Below are 16,046 nucleotides of genomic sequence, written 5' to 3'. Positions count from 1 at the left end.
GTTGCAGTGTTATTATATTAGCTTAATAATTAGAAATTATGTAACTTACAAATGAGGAGTAAATATTATATATAAAGTATGATATCAATTTTATAGTAAAATAAATCTATGTACATATATGCATAGAAGAAAAAAGACCATTAGGAAATGCATCAAAATGCTGACATTGTTGGTTTCAGGTTGGTAGAACTTTATACAATTTTTTTTCAATACTTGCTTATTATCCAAGTTTCAGTAAATAGCATGTGTTGTTTAACATTAAGAAATTTAAGTGCTATACAAATGGAATAATTTGCAGTAAGAATGTAGATATGTTAAAAAAAAAATAGCATAGTGATCCAAAATCAAAAGGTCACACATTCTGAATAATCCTATAGTCTGGGTTAACTTGGAAACCTATCACTCTGTCCAGTGGAAATGAGGACAAAGTAAAGCCGGACTTCGCCTATTGGAGAAAATAGTAGAGCTTCTGAACTCCTCAGAAAGACGCAGGTGTTTGGCAATACCAAGGGTGTCGGCGGATAGACACGTCAAATTGGATATAGAAACCCACAGGGAAAATTGGAAAGGCAACTCTTGTGTCTGCACACTTCTTCTGTAATCTTGTCCTTATTTAGGTTTAATGTCTACATCACTGTAACCTTACACAAATCATGTTTTCCAGCCAGTGAAATCTACTGGCTTTCCCCTAAAGGATCCATTCTCATTCTCACCTTTTGCTTATCATGTTTCTCAATATATTTCCTTTTCCTTCCTTTATACTTAAATTTATACAACATACTTTACACATAAATTATAACAAGTCTTGTTAAGATAGCTCAAGTACTTCTTAAACTTTTTATGGATTGAATTTTTGTACATTATACACTAAAACTCTTCAAATGTTTTCATGTGTAAAACGTAGTCTCTCTCTGTTTGCTTTGAACATCTCTGGGTGGCCAGGATGCTGGGGGACAAATTTTAGTTTCAGCCAATGTGGCATAAAGGTAGATGTGTTAGTCACTGTTATATTTTTGGGTAGCTTATTTTAGCTCCTAGGAATTTCCAGAGACTTGAAATTTTTTAATGCATTACATGTAAAATGCTGCCTATTCAACCAGGACTCTGCTTACTTGAAATGCTGTTACCAACAAGATGTCATTGGTCAGCAGGGACTACTTAGACACCTTTCTAAAATAATAGGAAGGCTTGTACTTACTCCCTAGAGACTTTATGAAGACAGCACTGGTGGTTGGGAGTAAGTGAACTGAATACACAAGAAGCACGTACCGTGAGAAACGTGTTGGGCTTCCCTCCACTGCAACCCAAAGATTAAGGAGAGATGGGTAGCATGACTTTTCAATGTCTACTCAAGTTACTATTAAAGTATAAAGATGTTTTCTCCCTATTATTAAACAGTAAAATACTAGCAACTTTGAATAATATTCTAGCAGAAATGTTAAATTGTATTGAGAAATTTAACTTATGTCAATCTTTTAAGAAAGTTATTCCTTTCATCACAACAAAACTGAGAACTGTCACATCAAAACTGAAATGAAGGAGGAAATAGGAAATGCCCAGGTCCTATCAGAATCCTAGAACGGAAGTTTTTTAGTGCTACCAATCAATTGCAAGTGGCTTTCCCAGCATCTGATGGCTCTTACATTTCTAACAAGCTCCTACCTGGTCCTCAAATGCCTCGTTGATGAAATGTCAAGTGTCCTCATCAGCGGTGGAGAGCCGGTCAGGATTAGCTCATCATCTGCATGGTCCCAGAGTATGTGCTGCAGGCTGAGTTTATCTGAAATGCTACATTTTGCAAATGAAGTCTCAAGGATTTATAAAATGTGAGAATGTTCAGCAAATTTGAGAAACGTAAGGGCAACGGTAATTCAAAAATGAGTAACAATTCACATGCTTTGCAATGAATTTCCCCATTTTGTTGATGAACTCAAAACACTACATTTCCGGACTTCTTCATATGTTCCCAACTTACAAGCACTAGTTACATCACAGGTATATTGCTACATATTCTTTCCAACTGGGAACACATAGCACATAAATGCTATTAAATACCATGGAACAATGCTATCTCTCGATCTATTTTTTTTTATTAAATCAAAACTTTTATTATGACTATATAGCCACATTTTAAAACAATTGGTATTTTGCGGCGTCCTCTAATAGTCATTTTCCAAAATGCAACATTTTTATAGAAAGTTGAATTCAAGTCAAATTATATGGATTTAAATTCCAATGACAGTCATTTATCTGGAAGACATAATATGATATTTTCTCTGCCTGATAAATGAGGTTATGGTGATGAACATAATTGTCATCCATACTCACTCTACCTCCACCATAGATAAATGCAGATTTTGTTTATAGTAGGAAGTTTATAATACCTTTTAAAATCAATGATTTCCTTGTATTTGCCTTCAGGCTACTTTTGGTTACCAAAGTCATATAACTTCTTTAGCTGTGAAAATTCAATTCAGAATCCAGGTATTATAGTTGATGATGATGACAATGATGGTAACTGCCAATTATTGACAATGTACTACATACTAGTTTTCCTATTAAGCATTCTCTACTCACTGCACAAGAAACACCTGGAGAAAATGTTAAAATGAAAACAAAAACACGAAACATGTGCCTAGGTCTCCCCTGAGACCCTGTGAAAATCAATCTGGTGTGCAGTCCAGGCGTCCATGTTTTAGGTCCATGGGGGATTCTAACTCACAGGTTAAGAACAACCGATCTAGACTGAGCATTTTACACAGATCCCCTCACTTAATCCTCAAGTGATCACAAGTTAACTCTACACACCAAATCAAGAAATTGGTATTTACAGAATTGAAGCAACATGCTCAATTTCACACAGTTATTGATATGTGGAGCCTGGGTTTGATACGAGTGATTCTACCCAAAGCCTCTGAGGAGTGTTTTGGTGAGATGAAGAACTGAAGTGGCTTGATACTTTGTCCACGTATATATTTATTTTGGGCAAATTCACTGCCATGATAAATAGATGCTAGATACATACATACACATATACATATGCATATATATATATATACATAAATTAGATAGGTAGATATAGATAGATAGATAGATAGATAGATAGATAGATAGATAGATAGATACATAGACTTTATTAACTTTTCTGTTGCATCTAAGCATAAAGAATCTGTTTGGTAATTTTTTATTTACCTGCTTTTTATCTTTTATTTTTATTTGGTAATTAGTTTTATGGGAGCCAACATTTTTCTTAAAGCTCAATGTTTTACTAGACAATGCTATTTTTCATATTGGTGTCACAAGTAGTCACTAGGTTATGAGATTGATTGAAAAATCTATTCCCAATTCAAAGTGATCCAGTTTTCTCTTGGTTTTATAAATTATTGAGAGAGATTGTCCCTTAGGGTAGTAATTTGCAATTGTAAAGTTTACCATTATTTTGACCTGTGTAGTTTTGGGGTAAGAATGTACTCAAAGATGACAGAACATGTCTGTAATTGGCTTGGAAATTTATTTATTCCATTTCTGAGATGATTTATTTTCTTATTTGGAATATGCTCTACTAGAACTACTTTCACCATGGCACCACGTTATGAATCGAGTGAACTCTCTTCTTTCTTCTTTCTTTCCTTGCGCCATTCTCATTACACACTGTTGGTCACACTTCCTGTTCTAAACACTCTCCTCTGTGGGTTCCCTGCGCCACTCTCAGTGTTCTTACCACATCTTCGGAGACTTCTGCGCAGTGTCCTTGAGTGTTCCTTTGCCATTTGTTAACATAGAGATTCTTGTGGTTTTGTCCTTGACTTATGCTTCCCGTATGCAAATAAAAGATTATTCAGAGTTACTGGATTTTACATTAATTTTCAATTTATTAAAGTTACAAATTTAAAAATATAGGCACTTCCAGCCTTTCAAGTTCAACTTTTGAAACTTGCTATACATTTTTTTAAAATCGAGGGAATAAAGAAAAATCACTTTTACTTGTACTTGGAGTAAGATTCAATTAACTTAGGTTGAATAAACTAAACTCCTTTTAAAACTTAGTTAATTAAATTTCCTTTAATATATTAAACTGTATTTATGAATTGATATATTGTTATTAGTAATTTCATGTGTCTGACAAGGAAAATTTACATGCCTAGCCAACAAAATCTTCAAAATCATTTCAACAATCTTTGTAAACGTAATATATTAAAGATATAAATACAGCAAACAACATAATGTCAAACATTGCAATACAAGAATGCACTTAACCAAATTAGCTTACATTTTCTGCTTAGAATAAAAGATTAACTCCTAGTTTCTCTTAAATGTTAACAAAGTTTTATCATTTTTTTAATTGTGAAGTATAATTACAGTAAAATGCACAGATCACGAGTTCATGTCAGTAAGTTTTGACAAATGTATACATCCATGTAATGGACATCCCAAACAAAACACATTTTCATTATCCCAGAAAGGTACCTTGTGTTGACACTTTAAAAAAATAAACATTTACTAACCATTAATAAACAATATGCAGTAATACTATTACCATGGTTTTTATACATTTTGTTAAATCTATAATTGATTATTTAACTTTTCAAAGTTATAAAATCACCTGCCCTCCAAAGCGGTGTTTTAAAAGACAATTTTGCCCCACAAGGTTACATTTGGCAATGTCTGGGGACATTTTTGGTTGTTACAACATGGGCGATACCACTGGCATTTAGTGAGACATGGCTGCTAAACATCCTATAATGCACAGGACAGCCCCCACCTCAAAAAAAAAAGGATCCAATCCAAAACGTCAATAGTGTTGAGGTTGAGAAATACTGTTTTTATTACAGGCTGAGGTAACCGGGTCCAAACTTGCCCATAATCTTGCTTATCTATCAGAGACATAAGCCTGGAATATATTTAGGAGCTAAATATGTCCAGGATGATCCTAAACCCACCTCAGAATGATAGGCCCTTTATGTAGTTGGTATATCTACAGGAGACCCCTCTCTCCCACTGTGCACATGTTTATCTGGGATGGTTCTCAAAACATATCCCCCAAAATCAAGATATACCACAATCAATTATTTGGTGATATATTTAAAATTTTGTCACTTGACTCAAGCTTCACCCATAACTCAAAAGGCATTTTTATTTCTTCCTATTTGGTCTTAAATGATTCTCAAATACGTCCTTCAGGCCACAATTCCAAAATCATTACTAGGATAACTCTCTCAGAATAACTTAATTTATACCTATTTTAGAGACCATCTATAATTTCATTACCCCTACTGTACCCAACCTTTTACTCCTTAAATATCCCTGTTTCAGTAAATCTCACAAGCCAGAAACATATTTTCCCATCATTCCTCAATGTCAACGTATCATACAGAAAACATACGGATCCCTTGATTTTTTTCTACGCCTCAATAGCTCTCAAATCCATGCACCTCTCTCTATACAGCTCTCCCCAATTTTTCCCATTATCTTCCGGACCACAGGCTGGCAGGCTCCTCTTGTTAATGATCTTTCTGCCTGTAATCTTATTCTCTGTTTTATTTGCAGTATTGCACCAAAAGTAATCTTTCAAAAGCGCAAAATGTTTGTATCTGGATTCAAAACCTTCCGAGTTAGCTATTGTTGCATGCCGAAAACCCGCAAGTACCTCAGTATCACAGACGGATAAAATTCTGTTTTTTACACATCTGTCCCACGTAGCTGATGGAGACTTGGCTTGGCCGGTGAACTCTGCTGCCTTGGGCTAGTTTTCCTCACGTATGTGCAGGTCAGCTCGTTTGCTTTATGTGTCAGTGGGGGTCCGGGAGATCTTCTTTAGGTGGGGGGCTTGTCTAGGGCAGCTCAGCTGGGGACGCTCAGCTCAGAAAAATCTACTCCCTGTGCCTTTCATCACCTTCTGTGACCAGAAGGCTATCCCGGGTTCATCTCTCTCGCCGTGTTGACAGAAGCGCGAGAGTAGAAGTCACAGGTAAGGCTTCCTGAAGCCTAGGTTCAGAAACCGGCACACGTTTATTTCCCCCTCATTTCATTGACCAACGCAAGTCATATAGCTGAGCGCAGGGATAGAGTGACAGGCACGAGGGAGCTACAAGGCAAAGGGCACAAGATAAGGCAAGTGAAGCCGCAGAGCCATGCGTGCAATCTGCCGCACGGGGCTTTCGTGGCCCCTAAGGCACTGCCAGACGCCTTCACGGGCTCCGAACACGGGTCCTGAGTGCCCTCGCACTCTGCCTCCCTCAGACCGCAGCTGCCTCTTCTCTCCTGTTTCATCCCAGCCCACTTCACTTTTAGCTTGTCACATTCACCTTTCTCTCTAATCTGAGCCTGTGCACCTGGCATTCTCTAGGGTTAGAAGATACTATTTTACCTTCATCTGCATATTCTTCAGCCTTCAGTTTAAATATGACTTAAGAAGATGAGTGCAAATCTCTAGATTGCTTGAAATTTTCCTGATTCTGATTTTTGTTACTCCTTGCATTTTTCACGTTCACTCTGTTAATACTTCTGTCTCTAGTAGATCATAGGCTTTATAATTGCAGGAGCCATGTATTATAACTTTATTACTCAACTGATTAATTTTGCTAAAATTGTCTCCAAACATTTATTATTTTTACAGCTTGTTAGAACTTTGTTACTTATCATAAAGTTTTTGTTATTTGTTTATATTCTGATGAAATTTTATCTCAAGGAAAGGACAAGAATAGAAAAAGAAAGGAATATTTATTGAATCCCTATTCCATGCTAATATGTTTTACATTCTATTACATTTAATTGTTATAGCTATCCAGACTCCTATATAACTGATTTGGAATTGAGGTCTTAGGGGTTAAATCACTAATGCAGGTAACAGAATTAACTAGAATTACCTGGATACTAACCCAGGTGTAAAATGCTCCTTCTCTTTTACCCTGATTTTAATTTCCGCTGATCCCGTTTACTTTTCTTCATTGTTTCCAAATGCAAAAACACAATTTTTCTTTTAAAATTTGTGCACATAACTCAATATTGTTCTCACATTGATTTCTCAGCTCTTCATCCTTTGAGGAAATTATATACCTTGATTATAATGAAATAAAGTTTTTAACCTAACCATAGGAAAATAGTTTATTAAATAAATGCAAATAACTCTATTGCCATCAATTAATAAAATTCTCTCAAAATCATTGAAGGGATAGAGAAGAGAATTTGAGTGCTTTCAAATAACACTCAGGTGATCAATATTCATGTCAGTTTATAATCAACTTTTTAAATTAATTTTTCATCTCAACGGTATTTATTTAATTGAAAATGGGTTTCACAATTCTCCAAGGGAAGAAAAAATTGTATATTAGGAGATATAGAAAACAACTGTACAGGTTCAGTGGGTAACACATTTCTCGCTCACTTAAAGACAAGCGGGTGAGATTATAGCTGGCAGCCATCCTGGTAATCTCAATTCCAAGGGGCAAATTTGGGACCTGAGCTCCTTTCATCACGTGGCTCTACCATTTTTTTTACTCCACATGAACAAGGGAGAGAACTGGAAAACCCAGCAGGAGATTTTAGGGTCATAGTCCATTCGCCAGAATCAGACACACAAACTCACATCTTTGCTAGTGGACCAGGAAATAAGAGGCCAGTGGGTAAGTGAAACTATAATGTGGGGTCTAGTATTCACAAATCAGGTGACGACCTGTTGAATCCTAGAAAATTTCTGGAAGCCAGAGTCTATTCCCAAAATTTCAACTGGGGAGTAGATTTTATAATGCTTCTTCAAAGTTATCTGGTCAATGGTTTTTTGTTTTATTTTTTGTGCGAAAGATGGGCCCTGAGCTAACATCTGTTGCCAATCTTCCTCTTTTTGCTTGAGGAAGATTGTCCCTGAGCCAACATCCATGCTAATCTTCCTCTCTTTTGTATATGGGATGCCACCACAGCATGGTTTGATGAGCGGTGCGTAGCTTTGCACCTGGGATCCAAAACTGCGAACCTGGGCTGCCCAGGTGGAGGGTGCGAACCTAACCACTACACAGCTGGGCTGGCCCCCTGGGAATGGTTTTTATTGTTCCGTAATGATCAGCTAAGCTTGGTCTTCCCTTGATCACTCACTACCTAATAGATGTGCAAACTTCTAGTGACCAAGTAGAATCTCACTTGGATGAACTTTAATGTGACACGCTGGTATGTGTACACACACTGAATTGATTTGATAATTGAAATTTTATTAAGCTCTTTCTCTGTGCCATGCATCTGTTAAGTGCCTTACAGGTATGTTCTAATTTAATCCTCAGAGAAAATTTATAGGACAGGTTCTCTCATTAGTTCCATTTACAGGTGAGGGAACTAGAGCTCAAAGAAGTTAATTTGCTTGCTGAAGGTTCTATGGCACCTTAGCGATGGAGTAGAGAACCAAGCCCAGCTTCATTTGTGCACCAAAGGCTGTGATGCCTCACAGAAATCTTCACTCTTTCAAGGCCTAAATGCAGAAGGGATAGCTGTTGGGCTATGGAACTCTCAATTATTAAGGTAACACTTTTATTGGAGAATTCTGGTGCACGCTACTGGGGTTGAGGAAATTCCCGCTACACCGGGACGAGGTACCTACAGATTGGAGTAATAGATCCCCAGAACCTCCTGCTATCCAATAGAACCAATGAAGGAACAGTTCTTTGTCCAAACACAATCTCTTCAGCCACTCATGAGATCCTGGTAATAAATGCACAACCTAAGCAGTCCCACCTCTCCAAGGACATTACTGCTTATGACAGCTATTGTGAATTCTCTATCCATACCACCTCCCCAAGCAAATTACTGCATCTAATTCCCTCATATATAGGCATATTTTTATTACAATTTCTTTTATAGGATAAAATTACTATTGCTCTGAGTTTTCACAAGTGGATGTGAGAGGCTGGAGCAGAGGTGTCATGAGACGAGGCATGGACAGAGGAGTGGCTACCCTAAGCTTATCAGTGACTACAGAGGTTGATCCTGTAGATGCAGTAATGTCACACTGACTACATTAAGCACAATGACAAAAACTCTGGCCAACAAAGAATGAGCTCACTGTCCCATTCTAACAATTCCAGGCATTCTGATCATCCAGGAAACGTCACTCACTGCAGACACAATAAGCTCCTCCCTTCTGGGGCCCAGGGAGCCCCGCCTCTCACTCACCCAGCAGCTGCGGCAGCATGAAGATTTGTTATAACCATTCAGTAAGCATTACATGCATTTCTGAGCAATTCTTTCTTTACTTCATCTTTTAGAAATATTAGAATTTCTACAATATTTAAGTTTATATATATCATCTACTTTGAATTAATACAGTTATTATAAGGATTGCATGTACATTTAAGTCTATTATAGGGACAAAGTGCTGCAGACTCTTCTTATACCTTCTAAAATTTGAATTAAATCAAAGGCTTGCTCTCTCTTTCGCATGTTGCTCTCTCAAAGTGTTATCTTTGGGCCAACTATGATGAATCTGAAAAGACTGAGAGAGTTCATTTTGTTGACCATAGATTATGTAAATCAATAGATAAAATATGTTAACATTTTGTTAATTGGCAGGGCAATGTGTGGTATGCCTAGTGCAACTACTCGATTATTATACAGATATTTGCAAATTAATAAAAGGATAAACAGCAGAACTCAAAATCATTTTACTGAAAATGACACGTGCTGAAAGAACTACATCTCCCTTTTTCATAGTATTAGTAGATCCAAAAAAAAAGTTTGGTTTTGATTTCAGCAAACAGGTGACAATGTTTCTCATGCTAAGGAGATCAAATTCAGTTTGGTCACTGATTATACTTTTAGATGAGTTGCCTCTGTAGGAATAAGCACAGCAGTCAGATTATCTTGCAGCATGAGCCTCGGGTCAGCGCCAGCATAGACTGCAACAAGGTTTTTTGTGATCGCATATTCTTCAGTGATTCCAGCAGGGATAGGAGCCTGGGAACTTGTATTAGAAAGACTGGTTTTTTATGTCAGTTGGGCAACTGTTGATTAATAAGGTTATTTAAACAAGTCATTATTTGGGTTTTAGTTTTCTCATTTGTATTTTCAGTTTTGATTTACTGGATTGTTCTCGATATTTTATAATTTTCCATGCTAAAACTTGAGTAACCTAGGAGATTATTAACCCATAGTCTGTGGACCTCTGGGTGGGGGATGTCCTTGGGTGTACTTCAAGCAAACCGTTATTGTCTGAAATGGTAAGCAACCATTCTTATGTCCATGTATATCTGGTAATAGTGTTCATGGACTTAATTGGCTGTTACAAAGTCTATAACATATAAAAGGTAGTCTGTGATTAAAATTTATTTTAAAACTTCCAAATCTCCTAATTAAACAAAAAGCAAAATTAGTTTATTGTTAGGGACTTGATGTTTGTGTCGCCCCGATTCACATGTTGAAGTCCTAACCCCCCATGTGGCTGTATTTGGAGATGGGGCCTTTAGGGAAGTAGTTAAGGTTAAAGGAGGTCATAAGGTTGGGGCCCTTATCCTATGGGATCAGTGTCCTTAAAAGAAGACACACCAGAGAGTAGAGGAAAGGCCGTGTGAGCACAAACTGACTGCATCTGTTCTCAAGCCAGAGAGAGAGATTTTACCAGACACTGAACCCTGTCAGACCTTGTTCTGGGACTTCCAGCTTCCAGAACTGTGAGAAATACATTTCTCTTGTTTAAGTCACTCAGTCAGTGATATTTTATATGGCAGCCCAAGCTGACTAGTGCAATTTATTGAAGACAGAATGATAAGGCTGATCCTAAACACAAGTCATAAATATTGTCATTCCCATATGATGTTATTTAAAGAATTTAGAGAAAGTATATGCTCTCAAATTTCTTGTGCTCTTTGGTATCTATAGGACTTAAATTCCATAATTAAAAATTATCTTGGGGGCCGGCCCGGTGGCGCAAGCGGTTAAGTGCGCGCGCTCCGCTGCGGCGGCCCGGGGTTCGCTGGTTCGGATCCCGGGCGCGCACCGACGCACTGCTTGGCAAGCCATGCTGTGGCGGCGTCCCATATAAAATGGAGGAAGATGGGCACAGATGTTAGCCCAGGGCCGTCTTCCTCAGCAAAAAAAGAGGAGGATTGGCGGATGTTAGCACAGGGCTGATCTCCTCACAAAAAAAAAAAAAAAAAAAAAAAATTATCTTTTTCAGTCTTAATTTCTTCCATTCTGATAACCTAACATTTGAAAGACAAAGCCAGGTTTCTGCATATTTTGCAGAGGTGAGGTGATTGGAAGGATGTTGTTACATAGTGGAAAGGAACAGATATTATGGTTGAGACTTAATGAAGGTACCTTTCACCCAATTCACTATTGCCTCCTCTTATCCTAGAGAGTGGCATCCTGACAAATTAAGACCAAGAGTATCTCTTTATCTTATATTTGCCATTAGAGTACAACTCACTCTATTGCCAACAGTTTGAATAAGACATAACTGCATTCTGAGGTGATAACTCAAGCTGGCCTTCAGAAATGCAATTACATAGCTCCTTGTCAACGAAGATTAATGCATTGCTACACTCCCAGTGCAAACTCTCTGTCTCTCTCTCACACACACACACACCACCACCACCACCATACGTCTTATGTATAAACCAATAACATTAGCTTTAAATTCTCATTTTAAAATGTCTTTTCTCTAATAAGTGACAACATTTCTTCTTCCCTGACAAAAATAATAATCCTGCATTACTCAGAATATAAGTGGCCTTGGTAAATATTTATAAAATAATAAACATGTTTCTAGAAACTGTTGTTATTTTATCTACTTAATTGTTTTGGAAAAAATGAAGATAATCTAACTCAGAATTGGATTGATAGAGTAGTAAAATCCTTTCAAAGTTGGATTCCACAAGAAAAAGAAATATTGTGATTGCTATTGATGTGATTATTACATAGAATCTACATAAATATGCTGAAAGCATTGTAAAATCCAGAGAAGAGAAGTTTAAAATTTTGTCCAAATCCAAAGTGGGGGCTTTTTTAGTTAAAAAAAAAGAAAGATGAGATAATTTTTGAACATTCATATCAAAATTATGAGAAATTAGAAATGAAAAACACACCTAAATGTGAATGTGGAGGAAAGATGAAATATTTAATATGTCCAGAAAAAATTTCTTCTTAGGCATGGAAAGCTTAAAGCCTGCTCTTAGATGTGGCTATGTCACTATACAATAATCTGTTGTGGAAATCTCCTTTTGTTGTAAATCACTTCAGAGAAAACATAAATCTGTAAGAACTCTGAGTATCATGGATCCATCATTTTGATTCTACAACTGCTTGTTGAGTGCCTACGGTCTACAGTTCTGGGGAAACTCTGGGCCCCTGGGGCCATGTGAACAGCATGACCCAGTCTGGCTCCTTCCCCTTCTAAAAAGGCTCCATTTTCACGTGCACAGAGAAAACCCACATTGTTTAAAGATGTTGAAGAAAATGAAAGGGATTGTGATGTCTACCTCTGTAATGTGTTTCAGCAATATTAGAGTAAAAATTTCCCAGAATGAATAGACGAATTCAGCTCTTGATTGACAGCTCTCACAGATGGTGCTTTCATTTTGAAAACAATCTAATCCTAGAACCCCAGAGTTGCTACTAAATCCAACTTAATACCATATATGGCAGACAAAATCTATTTTTCCTTCTTCTATCTCAGCAGTCTTGGAGAAACCTGGCCAAAACACTGTATAATAATGCTTCATGTACTAGCAGACATTAGCGATATTGTCATGTCACAAATCCACCACAGAAATGATAGCTGTTAATGAAAATCCTTCTTGAATTCCAGGATAGAAAAGAATGACTCGTAAAAACAAATGTATCCAGGAGACTCGATATTTCATATTATTTTGCATGGAATCAGGTTTTTAAGGATTTCTTCTACCACTTTGGAAAAAAAGTGTATTTAATTTTTTGTGATATTTAAAACTTCTGATGTAACAAATTTAATTCAGTGGCTGTAAAGTACATTTTGTGTAACATTTTGGCTCTTTTCTGTTATCTATATTGCCCTCCAATTTTTTTTTTTTTTTTTTTTTGGTGAGGAGATCAGCCCTGAGCTAACATCCGCCAATCCTCCTCTTTTTTTTTTTTTGCTGAGGAAGACGGCCCTGGGCTAACATCGGTGCCCATCTTCCTCCACTTTATATGGGACGCCGCCACAGCATGGCTTACCAAGCAGTGCGTCGGTGCGTGCCCGGGATCCGAACCAGCGAAACCCGGGGCCGCCGCAGCGGAGCGCGCGCACTTAACCGCTTGCGCCGCCGGGCCGGCCCCTGCCCTCCAATTTTAACTGGCTTCCCTATGTTGCATATACGGCTTTAAGGTGTAAAATAGTTATTTTGAGCTCTTTATACTAAAAACTTCAGAGCAGTGCAACCCAGATTGGAAATATGTTCAAATTCCTGTGCCCGACTCCTGGAGATCTTGAGCTAGCAGAATTAGAGTGGATTCAGGTTAAATCAGATCAGTACCTTCCCCTCAAGCATTTCTAAAGCAGGTGGCCTACTGAGTGTCTACTTGGAAGCAGCAAATTATGGGAAACTACAAGAGAATGTCTTTGTTCTTGTTCTTAGGAAACATATACTGAAGTTTCAGGGAAAACAGGTATATTCTCTCCAAATTACTCTCAAATGTTTCAGAGAGAGAGAGAGTGAGAGAGAGGGAATGATAAGGCAAGGGGCAAACGTAATGATAAGCAAAAAAATGATAAGGCAAAACGTAAATCATTGGTGAATTTCAGCAAAAGGTATATGGGAATTCATTGTATTATTTTGCCAATTTACTCTAAGTTTGAAATTATATTTAAAATCCTGAGAAATCCTTGTTGCGATGAAGTTTGTAACTGCTATAGGAAAGAGAGCAGAAGAGAATGATGAAACTCACCTGGAATCTCAGGATCATGGTGTAGGAATTGGATAGGGGTGACTACCATAAGTAAACTAAAAGGAAAACGTACATTAAATAGCCCTATTTGTGTGAGTATGCGTGTGTGTGTTTATGTTCAGGTCATATATATCTTACTGTGTATGATATTCCTGTTCATAATACATATGTACACATGCACATATATAATAATGCAATCCTTACAACTCCATTAGGTTTATATTGTAATAGACCTTATCAGATGAGGAAATAAACTCATCTTTTAACTTAGTTGCATGCATGTTTGAATGAATAGGTATTTTTCATATTTATAATAGTCAATTATCAATACTTTATGTACATTATTTTTAATCTTCACAAGAATCTTGAAAGGTAAATAATATAACTGTTATTTCTATTTTACAGGAAGAGTTACATAATTATTTTAAGACACTCAGCTATTAAATAGCACAGCCAGGATTTAAACTGTGTTGTGTTTGATTCCAAGTCTTATGTCCATCCAAATATACTATGCTTTTCACTCTACTAACCTCCAACGAACTAACCCTCCCAGCTTGGGTTCTGTGGGTGGGCTGTGAAATCATCTCCACCAGGTCGATGGGAAGCTCAAAAATCACTACAACCCAATAGAAAGTGCATCGGCCTTTCCACTGGTCCTTGTTACACATAAAATCGTGTGAGGTTTTAGAGTGAAAGAATAACACAACAATCCTAGACAAATAGAGAGTTCACTACATGTCTGTGAGTGGAGGAGGAAAGGAGTAGCAGCAGCCCCCACTGTTCCCACGTGAGCCTCTTCAGTCAGCACTAAGCAGCCCCGTGCTGATGACTCCTGTACATTGAATAGGAACTCTTTCCTTTTTAAAAATTTGAGCAGTGATGTCTGCCTTGTGCAGCTCTAAGCTTGATTCTATTCATTCAGCAAATATTTATTATATACTATCAGCCTGGCCCAATTCTAAGAAGAAAAGATACTGATTATTGCTTAATATAAAGACATCAAAATTGTCTATTTCAAGAACACATTGATTATTTAAAAATTTCATAGTCTTGAAAAACATAGGGGATTAAAGTTAAAAGGAAAAATAAAGCTCCACAAAATTTTTCCTGCCTGGCTTAAGGTCAAATTTCCCGAACAAAATTGCTCCAAGATAGTCTTACCAGATAACGTGTAGGGCGACGTCTTAGTCCCTTTGGTCTGCTATAACTTAATACCACAGACTGAGGGCCTGCTGCCTGGTTCCTAGAGGGCGTCTTCTCACCGTGTCCTCAGGTGGTGGAAGGGCCATGGGAGCTCTCTAGAGTCTCTTTTATAAGAGCACTAATCTCATTCATGAGGGCTGCACACTCCAGGGTGTTTAAATATGAATTTAGGGGGGACGTAAATATCTAGTATATAGCAAACATCCGGTTAAATTTGAATTTCAGAAAAAAATGAATTATTTTTTGTATAATAAGTATTTCCCAAATATTGCATGAGAAACACTTAAACTAAAAAACACACATATATTTGTTATTTATTTGAACTTCACATTTAACTCATAAATCTGCATTTTTGTTTAATTATTATAATCCTTATTTTATAAGAGAGATGAGGTTATCTAACTTGTTGAAGGTTATAGAGCTAATAAGTGATGGAGCTGGGATTCCAACCCAGAAGGCTGGCTCACTGTCTGTACACAATTTCCCCATAGTTTAAAGTCTCTCCTTTAGCAATTATGGTGCTTATCCCATGTTAGGAAATATTCTTTAAAACAATAATTAAATGTCTCTATTCTATTTCATTGTGGGTTCTAAAATCCAACTTTCATTGCATTACATCATTTTTTAAAAAAATTTCTGTTCATAAGTTTCTAATCATGTCTTTATTTTCTTATGTTGGATTTCAGCATTATTAGTCTTAAAGTACAGTCATGCGTAGCTTAATGAAGGGGATATGTTCTGAGAAATGTGTCATTAGGCGATTTTGTCTTTGTGCGATCATAGAGCGTACGTACACAAACCTAGATGGTATAGCCTACTACACACCTAGGATATGAGGTATAGCCTATTGCTCCTAGGCTACAAACCTGCACAGCATGTTGTTGTACTAAATACTATAGGCAAGTGTAACATAATGGTAAGTATTTGTGTATCTAAACATAGAAAAGCTACAGTAAAAT

The sequence above is a fragment of the Diceros bicornis genome, chromosome 41, assembly GCF_020826845.1.
Source record: "Diceros bicornis minor isolate mBicDic1 chromosome 41, mDicBic1.mat.cur, whole genome shotgun sequence".
NCBI lineage: Eukaryota > Metazoa > Chordata > Mammalia > Perissodactyla > Rhinocerotidae > Diceros > Diceros bicornis.
The sequence above is the reverse complement of the archived record's forward strand: the minus strand, read 5'-3'. Positions refer to the sequence as shown.